Source organism: Aquarana catesbeiana, linkage group LG11 (genome assembly GCF_042186555.1).
Source record: "Aquarana catesbeiana isolate 2022-GZ linkage group LG11, ASM4218655v1, whole genome shotgun sequence".
Taxonomy (NCBI): domain Eukaryota; kingdom Metazoa; phylum Chordata; class Amphibia; order Anura; family Ranidae; genus Aquarana; species Aquarana catesbeiana.
The window spans coordinates 18,802,721-18,822,842 of NC_133334.1; the positions used below are offsets into that span (position 1 = coordinate 18,802,721).

The 20,122-nt window shown below is 43.9% G+C and overlaps 1 protein-coding gene across 2 annotated transcripts in view; it reads right to left on the reverse strand.

The window, feature by feature from the left end:
• The window catches only part of NELL1 (neural EGFL like 1), a 1,046,888-nt gene that overhangs the window by 35,717 nt on the left and 991,049 nt on the right, over positions 1 to 20,122 (reverse strand). The gene's annotated exons all lie outside the window — the stretch shown is intronic.

A 20,122-nucleotide genomic window follows, 5' to 3' on the forward strand; every position in this document is an offset into this window, starting at 1 on the left:
GACACCCCCCAGGTACGAAATTTAAAGGGATATTACACTTTTATTGATTGACTTTAAGCATTATTAAAATCACTGCTCCTGAAAAAACGGCCGTTTTTAAAACTTTTTTTTGCATTGATCCATGTCCCCTGGGGCAGGACCCAGGTCCCCAAACACTTTTTATGACAATAACTTGCATATTAGCCTTTAAAATTAGCACTTTTGATTTCTCCCATAGACTTTTAAAGGGTGTTCCGCGGCATTCGAATTTGCCGCGAACACCCCAAATTGTTTGCTGTTCGGTGAACTTGCGAACAGCCAATGTTCGAGTCGAACATGAGTTCGACTCGAACTCGAAGCTCATCCCTAGTGGCCAGACATAATATTGACACTTTGTGCCCAATTTGGACATTTTCACTTAGGGGTATACTGACTTTTGTTGCCAGTGGTTTAGACATTAATGGCTGTGTGTTGAGTTATTTTGAGGGGACAGCAAATTTACACTGTTATACAAGCTGTACACTCACTACTTTACATTGTAGCAAAGTGTCATTTCTTTAGTGTTGTCACATGAAAAGATAGAAGAAAATATTTACAAAAACGTGAGGGGTGTACTCACTTTTGTGAGATACTGTGTGTATGTGTATATATGTGTGTATATATATATATATATATATATATATATATATAAAATGTGTGTGTGTGTGTGTGTGTATGTATGTGTGTGTATATATATATATATATATATATATATATATATATATATATATATACATATATATATACTCTAATGCCCTGTACACACGGTCGGACATTGATCTGACATTCCGACAACAAAATCCATGGATTTTTTCCGACGGATGTTGGCTCAAACTTGTCTTGCATACACACGGTCGCACAAAGTTGTTGGAAAATCCGATCGTTCTGAACGCGGTGACGTAAAACACGTACGTCGGGACTATAAACGGGGCAGTAGCCAATAGCTTTCATCTCTTTATTTATTCTGAGCATGCGTGGCACTTTGTGCGTCGGATATAAGAGGAGCGTTTTATTAAATGGTGGGAGACGGCTGTCATGGGAGTGCGGAACGGTCCAACTTCCGAACCCCTCTAATATGTCTTCTCTTCTTCCAGCTTGGGCAGTCCTCTCCTGGACTGAAATGGATTACTCTGATTTCACCGCACACTGTGAGCTTCTCACAGCGTGCATTAGAAGCTGTAGCAAGTCAGACAGAGCTCCGCCTCGTTTCCTGGCTGGAGGACGTCCAGCATCATCTATCGCTTTCCTCCCCATCCTGACTGTCACTGGCCCAGCCCTTTTTTATTTAGCATCACAAGTGGAGTTGCATAGGGCAGTCTGCATAAAAATAACGTCTTTCCAGGTACGCCCACTCCTCTAGACTGACGCCACGCCCATCAAGGCAGTTAGATATTTGCATAACCCCTCCCAAAACCAGCCCACTAATGGTACTTTCTGTATTGTTGAAAGCCGGAATAGCTCTTGGCTACACTGATTGGTCACACCGGCCAATAGGAACGTGAAGAGGGGGGACAGCCTTTGCTGAGGCCTACAATGTGCCTAGGCACTCCGCATTCTCTGGCCATGAAATCTAAGCTGCTTATCTATTTTGCTTTCCCTGGTTCCTCCCTTCACTCATCAACCTACCAATGATGTTTAAAAAAGAACCTTTCCATTTTCATTCCATACTTTATTTTACACCATATGATGTCATCACTGGGTCTCTGTGCTTTTCTGTGCAATTCAGGCAGATCATGGCTGGTGGGAGGGGCCGGCAGGGTGCTGTATAGAGCTACGTGAAAACCTCACAACTCCCTTCCTCAGGACTGACCCAGGCAGGCTAGGGTCAGTCAGTAAGTGGCACTGAGTCTGGCGCACATGCACCTTCTGCCTCCATCCTAGCTTTAACGAAAGGGGCAGGCCAGGGTCAGTCAGTAGGTGGCACTGAGTCTGGGGCACATGTCAATTCTGCCGCCATCCTAGCTTAGATGAAAGGGGCAGTCAGTAGGTGGCACTCCACTGAGTCTGGGGCACAATTCCCTTCTGCCCCCCCATCCTAGCTTTGATGAAAGAGGCAGGCCAGAGTCAGTCAGTAGGTGGCACTGAGTCTGGGGCACATGTCCCTTCTCCCCCCCCATCCTAGTGTTGAAAGGGGCAGGCTAGGGTCAGTCAGTAGGTGGCACTGAGTCTGGGGCACATGTCCCTTCTGCCCCCATCCTAGCTTTAATGAAAGGGGCAGGCCAGGGTCAGTCAGTAGGTGGCACTGAGTCTGGGGCACATGTCCCTTCTGCCTCCATCCTAGCTTTAATGAAAGGGGCAGGCCAAGGTCAGTCAGTAGGTGGCACTGAGTCTAGGGCACATGTCCCTTCTGCCCCCATCCTAGCTTTAATGAAAGGGGCAGGCCAGGGTCAGTCAGTAGCTGGCACTGAGTCTAGGGCACATGTCAATTCTGCCCCTGTCCTAGCTTTGATGAAAGGGGCAGTCAGTAGGTGGCACTAAGTCTGGGGCACATGCCCATTCCTCCCCATCCTAGCTTTAATGAAAGGGGCAGGCCAGGGTCAGTCAGTAGGTGGCACTGAGTCTGGAGCACATGTCAATTCTGCCCCCAAACTAGCTTTGATGAAAGGGGCAGTCAGTAGGTGGCACTGAGTCTGGGGCACATGCCCCTTCTTCCCCCTGTCCTAGCTTTGGTGAAAGAGGCAGGCCAGGGTCAGTAAGTAGGTGGCACTGAGTCTGGAGCACATGTCAATTCTGCCCCCATCCTAGCTTTAATGAAAGGGGCAGTCAGTAGGTGGCACTGAGTCTGGGGCACATGCCCCTTCTGCCCCCATGCTAGCTTTGATGAAAGGGGCAGGCCAAGGTCAGTCAGTAGGTGGCACGGAGTCTGGAGCACATGTCCCTTCTGCCCCCCGTCCTAGCTTTGATGAAAGGGGCGGGTCAGGGTGAGGAAAGGGCTAGATGATGCTGGACACCCTCCTGCCAGGAAATGAGAAGGAGCTCTATCTGACTTGCTGCAGCTTCTAATGCACATTGTGAGAAGCTCACAGTGTGCGGTGAAATCAGAGTGAACCATTTCAGTCCAGGAGAGGAGCCGGTACAACAGTGCAAGACTGAAGGGAAGATTTAATCATCTGGTGCAGCGGTGAAGTGGAAGTTTGCAGCTCCGACAGTTTATGGTGTAAATCTTGCAGAATGTCCATTTGGCCCGCCGCCGTATGGTGACCCGTCTCTGTACAGATGGTGGGGTTGGGTGAGGTCCTCTCGCCATCATTACCTGGCAGTGCGGTACGCGGTCAGTCAGTCCTCCATCCCCGGTTTTCCCGGCTATAATCTTCATCCTGGTATTGCTTATCATTCCAGAGACAGGTGCAGAGCCCTCGTCATGGCTAATAAGCGGAGCGATAACAACACTCTTCCCGTGTAACAAACCCCATAAAACGGCCATAAAGAGGACTGGACTTCATCCCGACAAATCGCACACCGGAATTGCTATTTGAGAGGCTGCAACCAGTGAGGTTACCTCTCCCCGATCGTACCGTCTTCTCTACATCTACCAACCTCTATGTGGCACCGGCCTGCCCCAAGAATTGTAGACACTCCTTACAGCACACAGCTTTAGGAAATGGAAAGGAGATTTTACAATCTATATATCTAATATATATAGGTGATACTCGAAAAATTTGAATATCGTGCAAAAGTTCATTTATTTCACTAATGCAACTTAAAGGATGAAACTAATATATGAGATAGACTCAAGATAGTTCAAGCCGTGATTTGTCAGAATTGTGATGATTATGGCTTACAGCTCATGAAAACCCCAAATCCACCATCTCAGACAATTAGAATATTGTGAAAAGGTGGAACATTCTAGGCTCAAAGTGTCCCACTCTAATCGGCTAATTAAGCCATAACACCTGCAAAAGGGTTCCTGAGCCTTTAAATCAGGGATCCTCAAACTACGGCCCTTCAGCTGTTGCGGAACTACACATCCCATGAGGCATTGTAAAACCCTGGCATTCACAGACATGACTAGGCATGATGGGAATTGTAGTTCCTGAACAACTGGAGGGCCGTAGTTTGAAGACCCCTGCTTTAAATGGTCTCTCGGTCTGGTTCAGTAGGCGTCACAATCATGGGAAAGACTGCTGACCTGCCAGTTGTGCAGAAAACCATCACTGACACCCTTCATAAGGAGGAAAAGCCTCAAAAAGGTAATTGCGAAAGAAGTTGGATGTTCCCAAGGTGCTGCATCAAAGCACATTAATAGAAAGTTATGTGGAAGGGAAAAGTGGGGAAGAAAAAGGTGCACAATGGGTGACCTCAGCCTGGAGAGGATTGTCAGGAAAAGGCCTTCAAAAGTGTTAGGGACTTTCACAAGGAGTGGACTGAGGCTGGAGTCAGTGCATCAAGAGCCACCACCCTGGACATGGACTTCAAATGTTGTATTCCTCTTGTCAAGCCACTCCTGAACACCAAACAACGTCAGAAGCGTCTTACCTGGACTAAAGAAGAACAGACCTGGTCTTGTTGCTCAGTGGTCCAAAGTCCTCTTTTCTGATGAGTGCAAATTTTGCATCTCATTTGGAAACCAAGGACCCAGAGTATGGAGGAAGAATGGAGAGGCACAACACCGCAAGATGCTTGAAGTCCAGTGTGAGGTTTCCACAGTCTGTGTTGATTTGGGGAGCCGTGTCATCTGCTGGTGTTGGTCCACTGTGCTTCATTAAGTCCAGGGTCAACGCAGCCGTTTACCAGGAGATTTTGGAGCACTTCATACTTCCTTCCACAGACGAGCTCTATGGGGATGCTGACTTCATTTTCCAGCAGCACTTGGCACCTGCCCACACTGCCCAAAAGCACCAAAACCTGGTTCAATGACCGTGGGATTACAGTGCTTGATTGGCCAGCAACCATAGGCGTGCACAGCCCATTGCATTAGGGTGTGCACCCCAAAGCTCAAACACATATGCATGTGTATATATACTGGCAGTGTCAGTAGAGCAATAGACAGTGTCAGTAGAGCAGTGGATGGAGTCAGTAGTTTTTATTTTTATTATTTTTTACAGTTTTATTATTTTTATTTTGCTATTTGGGAAATCTGCGCCTAAATGGGGAATCTGCGCCACAGGGGGTGATTAGGGTGTGCCCAGGCACACCTGGCACACCGTGTGCGCACGCCTATGCCAGCAACCTCACTTGACCTGAACCCCATAGAGAATCTATGGGGCATTGCCAAGAGAAAGATAAGAGACATGAGACCGAACAATGCAGAAGAGCTGAAGGCTGCTATTGAAGCATCCTGGTCTTCCATAAGACCTCAGCAGTGCCACAGGCTGATCGATTCCATGCCACGCCGCATTCAGGCAGCAATTGCTGCAAAAGGGGCCCAAACCCAGTACTGAGTACATATGCATGCTTATACTTTTCAGAGGTCCGATATTGTTCTATGTACAATCTTTGTTTTATTGATTGCATGTAATATTCTAATTTTATAAGATTGTGGATTTGGGGTTTTCATGAGCTGTAAGCCATAATCATCACAATTATGGCAAATCACGGCTTGAACTATCTTGCTTTGCATGTAATGAGTCCATCTCATATATTAGTTTCACCTTTTAACCACTTAAGCCCCGGACCATTTGGCTGGCCAAAGACCAGAGCACTTTTTGCGATACGGCACTGCGTCGCTTTAACTGACAATTGCGCGGTCGTGCGACGTGACTCTCAAACAAAATTGACGTCCTTCATTTTCCCCACAAATAGGTATTTGATCACCTCTGCGATTTTTATTTTTTGCGCTATAAACAAAAATAGAGCGACAATTTTGAAAAAAAAAACGCATTATTTTTTACTTTTTGCTATAATAAATATCCCCAAAAAATATATAAAAAAACAACTTTTTTTCCTCAGTTTAGGCCGATACGTATTCTTCTGCATATTTTTGATAAAAAAATTAGCAATAAGCGTATATTGATTGGTTTGCGCAAAAGTTATAGCGTCTACAAAATAGGGGTTCGTTTTTTGGCATTTTTATTAATAATTTTTCTTTATTAGTAATGGCGGCGATCTGCGTTTTTTTTTTTTTTTTTTTAATCGTGACTGCAACATTATGGCGGACACATCGGACAATTCTGACACATTTTCGGGACCATTGTCATTTTTACAGCGATCAATGCTAAAAAAAAATTACATTGATTACTGTAAAAATGACACTGGCAGTGAAGAGGTTAACCACTAGCTGGCTAGGAAGGGGTTAAGTGCGTCCTATGGAGTGATTCTAACTGTTAGGGGGCGTGGCTATGAGTGACACTTCACTGATCACCGCTCCCGATCACAGGGAGCTATGATCAGTGACAGTGTCACTAGGCAGAACAGGGAGATGCTTGTTTACATTATCATCTCCCCGTTCTTCAGCTCCGCGAGACGATCGCGGGTATCTCCGTGGACATCGAGTCCGCGGGTCCCGCGATCCTCCTCACGGAGCTCGTGGCAGGGTCGTGCGTGTGCGCTGCCCACACGGCAGCAAATTCAAAGAGATGTACAGGTACGCCCATTTGCCCAGCAGTGCCATTCTGCTGACGTATATGTACATGCGCTGGTCGTTATGTGGTTAAGTTGCATTAGTGAAATAAATGAACTTTTGCATGATATTCTAATTTTGTCGCGTATACTATCATGATTGAGGTGATGATTTGTAGGTATAGGGTGTGTAAACCAAAATAGAAATGATATGTGAATTGTGGGAATGGCAAAAGGAAGAGGGGATATGTGCATTAGCTGGAAAAGTGAGGTGCTTGGTGGGTAAAGCCGAGTGATTTAGTGATCGGGGGATGGTCCTCACAGCGGCTGTCTGCTGAATATAAATTCAGTATTGTGATTTATTTATAAAGCCAAATTAGCGGGCGAGCGTTAATCAGGAGCGATAAATTGTCCCGGTGTTTACCGATGACGTCCTCATTGATCGCTGACTGCTCAGCACTCCATCATTGTTACAGCTGCTTCAGGTCTTTCCTCTCCGTTGCTGCCGATTAGCGCCCCGAGAAATCCCACCGCAGGCGAGACGTGCGCGTTACCGCCGTGTACAGACTGCACCCACTTAAAGGGATGTGCAGTTTTTTGTTTTTTTTTATGGTCGCAACTGTTTTTAAAGGGAGTTTCTAGGCATGTGTGTGGCATGTTTTCACCTGTCGTCACCGGCCCAGGCTGGTTTTAACATTAACTTGTTTACATTTAGCGAGTCTGCACTGTACAGAGGATAGAATAGCCTTAAAACTCAGCTTCTGGACAATATTACCAACAGTATAGCACCACATCCCTTAGTTAATTTGTTCTGCTTGACCCCCTGAACTATTATCAATTGCAATATATTTTGGGAAGGCTCTGATATTCATTTGGACAGCGTACCCTGAGGAAGCCCCATTTTAGGGCGAAACATGTTGGGAACCACACCATCGTGCTGTACCTTTTTAAGGACTGTGCTGTATGAGTCTTTTCTAATGCAACTGCGCTGTTTTTATGTATTAATAAAATGTACACTTTTTAATAAATTTTTCCTATTGATTTAATATGTACCCAAAAGATCCCACAAATCTCCGATATACTATAGAATAGACTTGTCTGCAGACCAGGACTAAAAACAAGGAGGCTATTGGGGATTCCTCTACCCCCCAGAGTTGGATGTCTGGAATTAGATGTGCAATTTGAGTTACAAATTGAAATTCAGACAAGATTTCCGTTATTCTGAGATTTGGATGTATCCGAATTTCAAAATTACTGAACGATAGTAATGGATTTCAACAAATCTGATACAAAAATTTTAACAAAACAAATGATCAAATTCTAATATGAATTTTGAAATGGAAACATATTGTAATAAATACAGTAAGGTAAAAAAAAATATATTATATTCTATAGAATAGAATAAAATAGAACAGAGTAGAAAAGAATACAATAGAATAAAACAGAATAGAATGCAATAAAATAAAACTGAATAGAATAAAAGAGAAAATAAAAGAATAGAAAATAAAGGAATGGAAAAAAATAGGAAATAAGCATAGAATAGATTAGAATAGATTAAAATAGAATATAGCCGTCTTCCCAAAAATCGAATTTTGAAAATAGAATAGAATAGAATACAGCCATCTTCTGAAATTCAAATTTCGAAGAGAATAAATTAGAATATAATCTTTGAATTCGAAATTAACATTTCGGAAGGACCAATTAAAGGGGGTTGTAAAGGCAGAAGGTGCATTCTTTGCATTAAAGTGATTGTAAATAATCACCTTGTAAAACAACCCATTCAGTTTAAAATAGAAATGAAGCCAAAACATTTTTGTATAGATATAAAAAAAATATATAATTACCTTTTTCCCCTTTTTATTTATTTAATTTATTATTATTATTTTTTTTATAAGTGATCACATTCCCACTGTTCTCAGCTGCATAAGAGCTGGGGGAGGAGAAGCAGCAGTGCACTGAGCTTCCCAGGGAATGGCAAGTTTTGATCATTGGAGGAGGGCACACTGAGTTCCCAGCACAGTTGGAGAACTGACCACGCTGTGCTCTCATGCTTAGTGCGGTCAGTTTTTAATAGGAAAGCAGAGGGATTGGCAGGATCACCAGGGATTTCACATAAAGGAAGCAATACAAAGAGAACAGGAGACTTTATCTCATACAAGTACATGGTACAGCAGCCACATATCAGGAATATGAAGTGTTGGTGTAACAAACGCTTTAAGATAAAAAAAAAACCTTCTGTGTGTAGCAGCACCCCTCTAATTACTTACCTGAGCCCCATCTCTCTCCAGGGATGTCCACGAATGTCTAAGCTGTCCAGGACACTCCTCCTGATTGGCTGAGACACAGCAGGGGCGCCTCTGTCAATCAAAGTCAGTCAGCAAATCAGGGGAGAGAGAGGGGGCGGGGCTGGGTTGGGGCTCCATGCCTGATTGGACACGCAAAGCTGTGACTCAGCTCGGGTGCCCCCATAGAGAGCTGCTGACTGTGGGGGGCACTCGATAGGAAGGAGAAGCCAGGAGCACAGAAGAGGTGACCCGAGAAGTGGAGGATCGGGGCTGCTCTGTGCAAAACCAACTGCAACAGAGCAGGGAAGTATAACATGTTTTGTTTTTTTGTTTTTTAAACAAGACTTTAGTATCACTTTAATAATTTTAAATCAAATTCAAATACTTTTTGAATCTGGTTGAAAGCTAAAAAACAAAACAAAATTCTGTTATGAATGCAAGGAAACCAAATTAGTAACTTAAATAGATACAAAACAAAACACATTTCTTTTGTTCTGCACATGTCTGGTCTGGAATGGTATATGGAATCAAATCGAATCGAATATGGAACGTTGGGGGGGGGCAGGGTTTCATGCTCGTTTTATTCTTCCATTTTCAAGCATTCATTTTTTTATCATGGCTGCTTGTTCTTTCCTGAATGTCATCTACCCACCATGTTCTTTTCTTATCCCTTTCCCATTCTTTACCTTCTCCCCAGTCAAGTTACATAGTTACATAGTAGGCGAGGTTGACACAAGTCCATCAAGTCCAACCTATGTGTGTAATTGTGTGTCAGTATTACATTGTATATCCCTGTATGTTGCGGTCATTCAGGTGCTTATCTAATAGTTTCTTGAAACTATCGATGCTCCCCGCTGAGACCACCGCCTGTGGAAGGGAATTCCACATCCTTGCCGCTCTTACAGTAAAGAACCCTCTACGTAGTTGAAGGTTAAACCTCTTTTTTTCTAATTTTAATGAGTGGCCACGAGTCTTATTAAACTCCCTTCTGCGAAAAAGTTTTATTTCTATTGTAGGGTCACCAGTACGGTATTTGTATATTGAAATCATATCCCCTCTCAAGTGTCTCTCCAGAGAGAATAAGTTCAGTGCTCGCAACCTTTCCTCATAACTAAGATCCTCCAGACCCTTTATTAGCTTTTTTGCCCTTCTTTGTATTCGCTCCATTTCCAGTACATCCCTCCTGAGGACTGGTGCTCAGAACTGGACAGCATACTCCAGGTGCGGCCGGACCAGAGTCTTGTAGAGAGGGAGAATTATCGTTTTATCTCTGGAGTTGATCCCCTTTTAATGCCAATATTCTGTTTGCTTTGTTAGCAGCAGCTTGGCATTGCATGTCATTGTTGAGCTGTCATCTACTAGGACCCCCATGTCCTTTTCCATCCTAGATTCCCCCAGAGGTTCTCCCCCCCAGTGTATAGATTGCATTCATATTTTTGCCACCCAAATGCATTATTTTACATTTTTCTACATTGAACCTCATTTGCCATGTAGTCGCCCACCCCATTAATTTGTTCAGGTCTCAGGTCGCAAGGTTTCCACATCCTGCGGAGAAGTTATTGCCCTGCTTAGCTTAGTATCGTCCACAAATACAGAGATTGAACTGTTTATCCCATCCTCCAGGTCATTTATGAATGTATTAAATAGGATTGGTCCCAGCACAGAACCCTGAGGGACCCCACTACCCACCCCTGACCATTCCGAGTACTCCCCATTTATCACCACCCTCTGAACTCGCCCTTGTAGCCAGTTTTCAATCCATGTACTCACCCTATGGTCCATGCCAAACCTTATTTTGTACAGTAAACGTTTATGGGGAACTGTGTCAAATGCTTTTGCAAAATCCAGATACACCACGTCTACAGGCCTTCCTTTATCTAGATGGCAACTCACCTCCTCATTGAAGGTTAATAGATTGGTTTGGCAAGAACGATTCTTCATGAATCCATGCTGATTACTGCTAATGATACTGTTCTCGTTACTAAAATCTTGTATATAGTCCCTTATCATCCCCTTCAAGAGTTTACATACTATTGATGTTAGGCAAACTGGTCTGTAATTCCCAGGGATGTATTTTGGGCCCTTTTTAAATATTGGTGCTACATTGGCTTTTCTCCAATCAGCTGGTACCATTCCAGTCAATAGACTGTCTGTAAAAATTAGGAACAATGGTCTGGCAATCACTTGACTGAGTTCCCTAAGTACCCTCGGATGCAAGCCATCTGGTCCCGAAGATTTATTAATGTTAAGTTTCTCAAGTCTAATTTTAATTAACCATGGCGGTGCTTCTTGTGTTGTGTCATGAGGATAAACACTGCAGTTTTGGTTACTGAAGCCCCCCGATTCACTTGTGAATACTGAGGAGAAGAATAAATTCAATACCTTCACCATCTCCCCATCCTTTGTAACCAGATGTCCTTCCTCATTCTTTATGGGGCTAATATGGTCTGTCCTCCCTTTTTTACTGTTTACATACTTAAAGAATTTCTTGGGATTTTTTTTGCTCTCTTCCGCTATGTGTCTTTCATGTTCTATCTTAGCTGTCCTAATTGCACCCTTACGTTTCTTGTTGCATTCTTTATAAAGTCTGAATCCTGAGGATGATCCCTCAACCTTGTATTTTTTGAAGGCCTTCTCCTTTGCTTTTATATGCATTTTTACATTGGAGTTAAGCCATCCAGGACTTTTGTTCGCTCTTTTAAATTTATTACCCAATGGGATGCATTGGCTAATGACCTTATTTAATATGCTCTTAAAGCAAACCCATCTCTCCTCTGTGTTCTTTGTTCCTAATATTTTATCCCAATCTATGTCTTTTTAGCATAGCATTAATGTAAAAAAATTGGCATATCCCTTTAATATTCCTTCCAACAGACGTGGTTTTGTTTGATGGACTCTTTGCAGCACCTCTTCATTGATGATCATGTCCGTCCAGCTGATTTTCAAAATCCTCATGTAGCACCGCAGTTCAAAACTTCTTTATTAGATACATTGTGATGAAAAGACCAGACTTTTATGTTTGTAGCAATCTTCTCTTCCATCAACAATGTTCTTCAGGATTTCATTGATCTGTTTTCCAAGATTTTAGAAATTACCTGCTCTATTTTTCCATTTTCAAGCTTTAGTTTTACTTTAGACAACCAAAAATACACACTTGCCTGTATACACATATATATATATATATATATATATATGTTGCGGCTTGCAAGTGGTTTACCGGGGTTATAGCTGAAGCTATTGGCCATAACTCCAGTATTTTCTTTTTTTTTCAGCTGGTGATTCTCTTTCTAATATAAGCAGTCTGAGCAGCTAATTGGCCACTGGATTGCTTTCAGAAGAAGCAGGAGGGGTCATCTGCCCCCTACCGCCAATTGCTTGTGTTTTTTTAGAGATTGAGAGACTGCAGCCTGGAAAAAAGCTGAGGGAGTGAGTGCTACAGGACAAAGAAAGAGGCGTGTGCTGGGTGGAAGCTAGAGAGAGAGACACACTGCCCGGTGTCACCGGAGAGAGAGCTACGCTACCCAGCACCACCAAAGAGAGCCGCGCTACCCAGCACCACCAAAGAGAGCCGCGCTACCCAGCACCACCAGAGAGCCACGCTACCCAGTGCCACCAGAGAGAGCCACGCTACCCAGCGCCACCAGAGAGAGGCACGCTACCCAGCGCCACCAGAGAGAGGCACGCTACCCAGCGCCACCAGAGAGAGGCACGCTACCCAGCGCCACCAGAGAGAGGCACGCTACCCAGCGCCACCAGAGAGAGGCACGCTACCCAGCGCCACCAGAGAGAGCCACGCTTCCCAGCGCCACCAGAGAGAGCCACGCTTCCCAGCGCCACCAGAGAGAGCCACGCTTCCCAGCGCCACCAGAGAGAGCCACGTTTCCCAGCGCCACCAGAGAGAGCCACGCTTCCCAGCGCCACCAGAGAGAGCCACGCTTCCCAGCGCCACCAGAGAGAGCCACGCTTCCCAGCGCCACCAGAGAGAGCCACGCTTCCCAGCGCCACCAGAGAGAGCCACGCTTCCCAGTGCCACCAGAGGGCCACGCTGCCCAGCGCCATCAGAGAGAGACTGCCAGGGTACAGGCATGCTACACTACTGACCAGAATTTTCCCCGGGGAACCCAGAGTGAGCGATCGTCCAGCCAGAGGGATCACTGCTGTAGTTTTGCTAGGTCTGGGAAGAGGGCCTGTCGGCCATTATCCGTTACTTATCCTAGGGACTGTACTACACCTGCAGTCTCTGACCATGACAATGTGATAATGACATTATCTAAAAGGGGCGGTGCATGGGTGACCCTAAAATGATGCCCCCCCCGAAAAAAGTTTTGCGGACGCCCATGGGTGGAGGAATTTGACTGACCTGCACAGAGTCCTGACCTCAACCCGTTAGATAACCTTTGGGGTGAATTAGAGTGGAGACTGTGAGCCAGGCCTTCTAGTCCAACATCAGTGCCTGACTTCACAAATGCACTTCTAGAAGAAGGGTCAAACATTCCCATAGACACACTCCTAAACCCTGTGGACGGCCTTCCCAGAAGAGTTGAAGCTGTTATAGCTGCAAAGGGTAGGACAACTCAATTTTGAACCCTACGGACTAAGACTGGGATGCCATTAAAGTTCATGTGTGTGTAAAGGCAGGTGTCCAAATATGAATATGAAATATCCTTCTTACAAGGTGTTCAGTTCATATGGAAATTTGCTCCGGGCCTTTCTTGATCAACGAGAGGCTCTGACCAAACCGGATCCAAGAGAACACGACCTCCATATTAAACTCTAAGCCGCTCTAAGAAAACCGCTCATCCGGTAAGCGTTCAACTTTCTTTCCAACTTTTTTTTTTTTTTTTTCCCCTCGCACCGACATTCTTCATACAGCTGTGTTTTTCCTTCTCAGTCCAAAATAGAAAGTTATATATTAAAAAAAGTGTCAGTTAAAAATGGATGCAGGTTGGAGATTGCTCGGCAAAAAACAGACACCCGTAGTAATCTGGAGTAAACGACCCTGCAGGTGTTGCTCGGCAATGTGCTTTCACATTTGCATATTCCATTTAATCCTCGGGACGATTATAGATTCTCATTACAGCGCGAACAACGGCGCACCGCTGCAAACTTACCAGAAGTCATTCCAGAACTTGGTGGAGACTTAAAGGGGAACTCCTGACCTGGTTTTTAACAGTATGATTGCTTTTATTTTGCCTTAGTGTAAATCTCAAAATAACGAGTGAGGTTTTCGAAACCTCGACTGTACTTTTGTCCGTAGGGAAGCATTTTTTTTTCTTCTTTCTTTGTCCATACTTGGTAGATTCACCTTCTCCTATTTGTCTTGGTGACCACTGTCATTGGTATGTGAGGGGAAACCTTCCAATGGGGACATCTATTCCGGTGTCAACTGTATAAGAGGAGAATTTCCCTCACTTTGGACAGATTTTCTTTCACTGTTTTCCTGGAACAGAAAATGAAGGAAAATCTCCCCAGAGGAAAATAGTCTTCAAAGAAAAAACAATTTCTAAGTCTCTTCCAAGTCTTTCCCATTCCCAGTGGCATTATGTGGTGGTGGGGGGGGGGTGGCCAGTAAAGTCGCCCTGGGCGCAACATTCAGAGGGGCGCAGACCATACTGAAGCCATACATCCCTGTCTCTCCCTCAGCACAGACCTTGTCCAGACATGCCAGGTCTCTCCCTGACACACTGCAGCAACAGAGCTGCCAGCACCCTGACAACGGCAGTCCCCCCACTGCCCGAGGGCCCTCGGCCAGCAAACCAGGCAAAAATATAGCTGTCAGTGGCAGGAATGAGTCATTGGTTGTTAAGGAGCTGACACCCGCCAGCATCCTAACGACTGAGTCATCCCTGCTGTCAGCTGGGGATTCCCTGCTCTGACAGCAGAATGTAAACAAAAGAGCTGACATAAAAAATAACAAAAAAGAACTAAGTAGTCGGGTCTTGTATGGATATTAAGGGGGGACCCATGCCAACCCCCCCCAAAATGCATAGGCTCCCCCAAAAAATTCATATCAGATCCTTATCCAAGCATGCATGCCAGGGAAGGAGTGGGGGGACAAGGGTTCCCACTGATGTAGTTCCACGTCCATCACAATGACCACAACGCACAAGAAAAGAAAAAAAAAAAACAGCCCACCGACGCGACTGCCCTGTCACTTGGCTCCTGCCAAATGCCACTTCCCTCCGCAAAGCACCTCCCACACTCCTCCCCCTTTTCCTGCCAAGCTGTCTGCCCACATAAGGGTCCAGTATGGGTTTTGGGTGGGCTCTTTTGTTTACAATTGCTGACCGAAGGAATGACTGATGGTTGTTAGGTCACCGGCGGGGGGGGGCCACCTCCTTAAGGCTGGGTTTCGGGTTCACACAAATGCAAATTGGATGTGGATTTTCCCCGCATTCAATTCACATGACTGAAGAGTGTGACTGGCTCTCAATGGAGCCAGTTCACACATGTCCAGGGCGGCCGAGGTCCGGATTAAAAAAAAGGGTCCTGTCCGTCTTTGGGCCTGGTTCAAATGCGAAATCGGGGCAAAAATTCGGACCCTAATCGCATTTGATGCAAAAATTGTACAAGAAGGTCCGGATGGCCGCACTCCAATGAAAACATTTTCTTTATTGTTATGATAAATCTATACAGGAAGGATAAAACCACTGACGCGTTTCACACTGTTATAGCAGGTGCTTAGTCTAAGCACCTGTTATAACGGTGTGAAACGCATCAGTGGTTTTATCCTTCCTGTATAGATTTATCATAACATCATCATTGGAGTGCGGCCATCCGGACCTTTTTGTTCAATTTTTGCATATGGTTGCATATTGAGCCTCACCCACGCCTGGAGGGGAGGAGAGATCATTAGGAAGTATACACTTGGAGTGGGTTCCTCCTTTTTGCTTCTGAATCGCACCTGAATCGTTATACAGGAACGCGCTATGAACCCGGCCTAACAAGCAAACACTCATCCCTATTACTGGTTGTTAGGACACCGGCAGGTGCCGCCTCTTACCAACCAACACAAATCGCAGGCAAAAACGCCACAAAAAGCACATATACATGCATTTTTGGTGCTACTCCATTGAAGTCTATGGGGCACAAAATCGCACCAAAGTGGCACAGGCAAGAGAAAAACTCACTCAAGCTGTACCGTTATATAGTATAGATGGTGTGTAGAGTAGACGGTGCTCTGGCTAATTAAGCTCACAAAAGATCCATAGAAAGTATCGGCCGGCAACTCGACAGCTTTTCCATGCTTTTGATGAAGGCTTAAGGCCGAAACGCGTCCGTTTTTGGATGATGTTATTGCTGTAATGCTTACATATTTTCTATGGAGAAGCTGTCGAGTTGCCGGCCTGTACTTTCTATGGATCTAAAGTGGCACAGGCATCTTCTCCAAAGTCGCATTGCATTTATGTGAAACAGCATTATTGAAAACAATCTGATTTCCATTGTCTGGCAATTTTTTTCTGTGTGACCCAAGTCGCATCTTAAGTTGCATGTGAACTTATTGACGATAGGTTAATCAAGCTTGCATTTTGTTTCCTACACTTCTCTTCTTCCTATATAAATAGTATTTGTGTTATACAGAATGTCGGGTTGCTTCAGTACTATGTAAGTTTTTTTTTCTTTTTCATTTTCAACGCCAGTAGATGCCGGGAACATGCCCAAGAACCTCTGTGCCCGTGCCTTGGTGGTACCTCGGTGCAGCACTGGCAAAAAATACCAAACCAAGCTTCCAAAAAGTTTGATCAGTTGAGGTTTGGCCAAAGTTTTTTTTTTTCTTTAAATTCATGAACCTCCGACCACAACAGAGCAGCAAATGATACAAAATGTTGAAGATTGGTTTAGGAACTTCCTGATGGACCAACCAAACAAGATGCCGGGGGCCAAAAAAGATAATAGAATGGAAACAAATAGAATAGAATAAAAAAAATAGAATAAAATAAAATATAACCATGTTCCTATTCAAATTATTATTTTCTATTCTATTCAAAACAAATTGATTCTCTTTGAAGTTTGGGAAATGGTTATATTCTTTCTATACTATTCTATTGTTTTTTTAATTCTATTCTACTGTTTGTCTATTCTATTCTTTTCTATTCTATTGTCTATTCTATACTATTCTATTCTGTTCCAGTCTTTTCTATTTACATTCCAATTGATTCTATTCAAAATTTGAATTTCGGAAGATGGTTATGATTCTTTTTATTCTATTCTGTTGTTTTTTTTCTATACTATTCTGTTATTTTCTATTCTATTCTTTTCTATTCTAATCAAATTCGAATTGATTCTGTTTGAATTTTGGGAAATGGTTATATTCTTTCTATTCTAATTCTATTCTTTTCTATTCTATTATAGTTCATTCTAGTCTTTTTTTTTCTATCCTATTCTTTTTTTTATCCTTTTCTTTTTCTTAGGTATTCAAATTCAAATGTATTCTGTTTGAAATTTGAATTTCAGAAGATGGTTATATTCTTCTTATTTTATAAAATTATTTTCTAATCTATTCTGTGCTTGTATTTTCTATTTTGTTCTGTTTTACTCTATTATATTCTATTCTTCTATGTTCTGTTATATTCTTTTCTATTCTATTTTTTTTTCTATTCTATTCCTTTATTTTTTATTTTATTTTATTCCCTTTAGAAATTTGAAAACTATTTGAATTGGAAAACTATTGGAAAACTATTGGAAAACTATTCGAATTAATTTTAATTCCTTCCAAAATTATTTTATTCGTTATTTATTCGTTATTTCGGATTCGTTGAAATTCGGTACTATTGTAATTCAGAAGTTTGAATGCATTCGAATTTCCAAAAAACGAATTTCAATGCGGAATGAAACAAACTGCACATGTTTACCAACCAGATAAGATGGGGGGACAAATACAAATTCCACCAGGAATACATAGATAAAAAGGGGTGACCAGTAGCAGCAGATATAAGGCAGAAACAGCCTTTGGAGACACCTTTTTTGGTCCTGATCCTTTTGGAAATCCGAAAACCTCCAAAAAATAACAAAATTAGGATTTGGCAATTTAAAATCCATGAAATTTGCTCTGAATGTAACTCAATTCAGAATTTAGAATCGACCCTTATGGCAATGAGTGACTATCAGGACAACCGCCAAGATGGCGGACTGCTGCGTGTCACCTAGATGAAGGTAGAACTATGCGTTTCCTCAGCTGCAATGCTGATGAATTATTCATGCGCCTTCGTTGCTCAGCTCAATATTTTAATTGAATTTAAAGATGATGAATTCATTACGCGTTGATTTCAATTAGCGTTATTGGGAATGCGCAGCTCTGGGGGGAGAAGCAGAGTCCCGGGTTGTGTTGGAATCAAGTAAATATTTGCACCCAGAATAAATTCCTGCAGCTTTCGGGCCGAAGTCCCAAGCCAATTACCTGAATCTTGCTTGATTTGCTTGATTAAAGTACACCTGCAGCTCTGGAGGAAACTTTGCTTTGCAGGATGAGGTCATGGTAGGCAAAATATGAAGCTGTGCATGCGTTTGTATACCAACCACTCAGATGTACAATTGTATACTTAACAAAATTTCAGTCCTGGTCGTTGTGGGTTAAGCCTCCCCATACTTCACCTCAAGCAGGGCCAAGGCAAGGGGTGGGCAGGAGGGGAAGCTGCCCCTCATTGCATGTTTCTGGTCAGTGACTGGCAAACACAAGGGCTGGGCAGGAGGGGAAGCTGCCCCTCATTGCATGTTTCTGGTCAGTGGCTGGCAAACACAAGGGGTGGGAAGGAGGGGCAGCTGCCCCTCATTGCTTGTTTCTGGTCAGTGACTGGCAAACACAAGGGGTGGGCAGGAGGGGAAGCTGCCCCTCATTGCATGTTTCTGGTCAGTGACTGGCAAACACAAGGGGTGGGCAGGAGGGGAAGCTGCCCCTCATTGCATGTTTCTGGTCAGTGACTGGCAAACGCAAGGGGTGGGCAGGAGGGGCAGCTGCCCCTCATTGCTTGTTTCTGGTCAGTGACTGGCAAACACAAGGAGTGGGCAGGAGGGGCAGCTGCCCCTCACTGCATTTTTCTTTTCAGTGACTGGCAAACACAAGGGGTGGGCAGGAGGGGCAGCTGCCCCTCATTGCATGTTTCTGGTCAGTGACTGGCAAACACAAGGGGTGGGCAGGAGGGGCAGCTGCCCCTCATTGCATGTTTCTGGCCAGTGACTGGCAAACACAAGGGGTGGGCAGGAGGGGCAGTTGCCCCTCATTGCATGTTTCTGACTAATTTTTTTTCTATTTTTCCAACCTATTAAACTTTACGTTTTTGATTTTTATTTTGTCAATTTTTAAAATTTTGTTTAATTTTGTTAGTACCCCAATAAAATCGCACAAATTAAAAAAAAAACCCTCTTTTGTTTGTACATAACTTTGCAGTGCCGCATGCCAGACTTTTATATTTGCACTCAACAGTAACAAAAATGTATTTAACTATAATCAAAATAGAAAAAAAAAAATGTTGTTTTGTTTTTTTGTTACTTTTGTTTGTCTAATGAATTGCTTAAAAAAATATATTTTTTGTCAGACTATATATCATGTTTGTATTATTACTTAAAGGGGTTGTAAACCTTTATGTTTTTTCACTTTAATGCATCCTATGCATTAAGGTGAAAAAACACCTGGCAGTGACCGGCCCCCCAGCCCCCCCCATTTTACTTACTTGAGCTCTAGAACTTGACTCGGCGGGGACACGCTGTCTCTCTGCCCGGGGTGCTCTTGATTGGATAGATTGATAGCAGCGCAGCCATTGGCTCCCACTGCTGTCAATCAAATCCAATGACACGGGCGCCGGGGGGTGGGGCCGAGTCCTGCATTCGGCCTCTATGGACGCCAAATGCTGGACTCGGGAGCACGCCCCGCAAGGTAACCCCCCCCGGGAGAGCACTTCTCCTAGGGAGTTATCTGATGCGGGGAGGAGCCGCGAGAGCCACCGGGGGACCCCAGAAGAGGATGTTCGGGGCCACTCTGTGCAAAACGAGCTGCACAGTGGAGGTAAGTATGATATGTATGTTGTTTTTTTGTTTGTTTTTTTTTTAAACAAACCCTTACAATCACTTTAATGAGGTTGTTACCCCAACACTTCATACTCCTGATATGTGCCTGCTGTACCATGTACTTGTATGAGAAAGTCTCCTTTTCTCTTTGTATTGCTTCCATTGTGTGACATCCCTGGTGATCCTGCCAATCCCTCTGCTTTCCTATTGAAAACTGACCACACTAAGCAGGAGAGCACACCCGTGGTCAGTTCTCCAGGTATGCTGGGAAATCAGCCTGCTCTGCTCCAGTGATCAGACTTGTCCCGCTGCACAGCCAT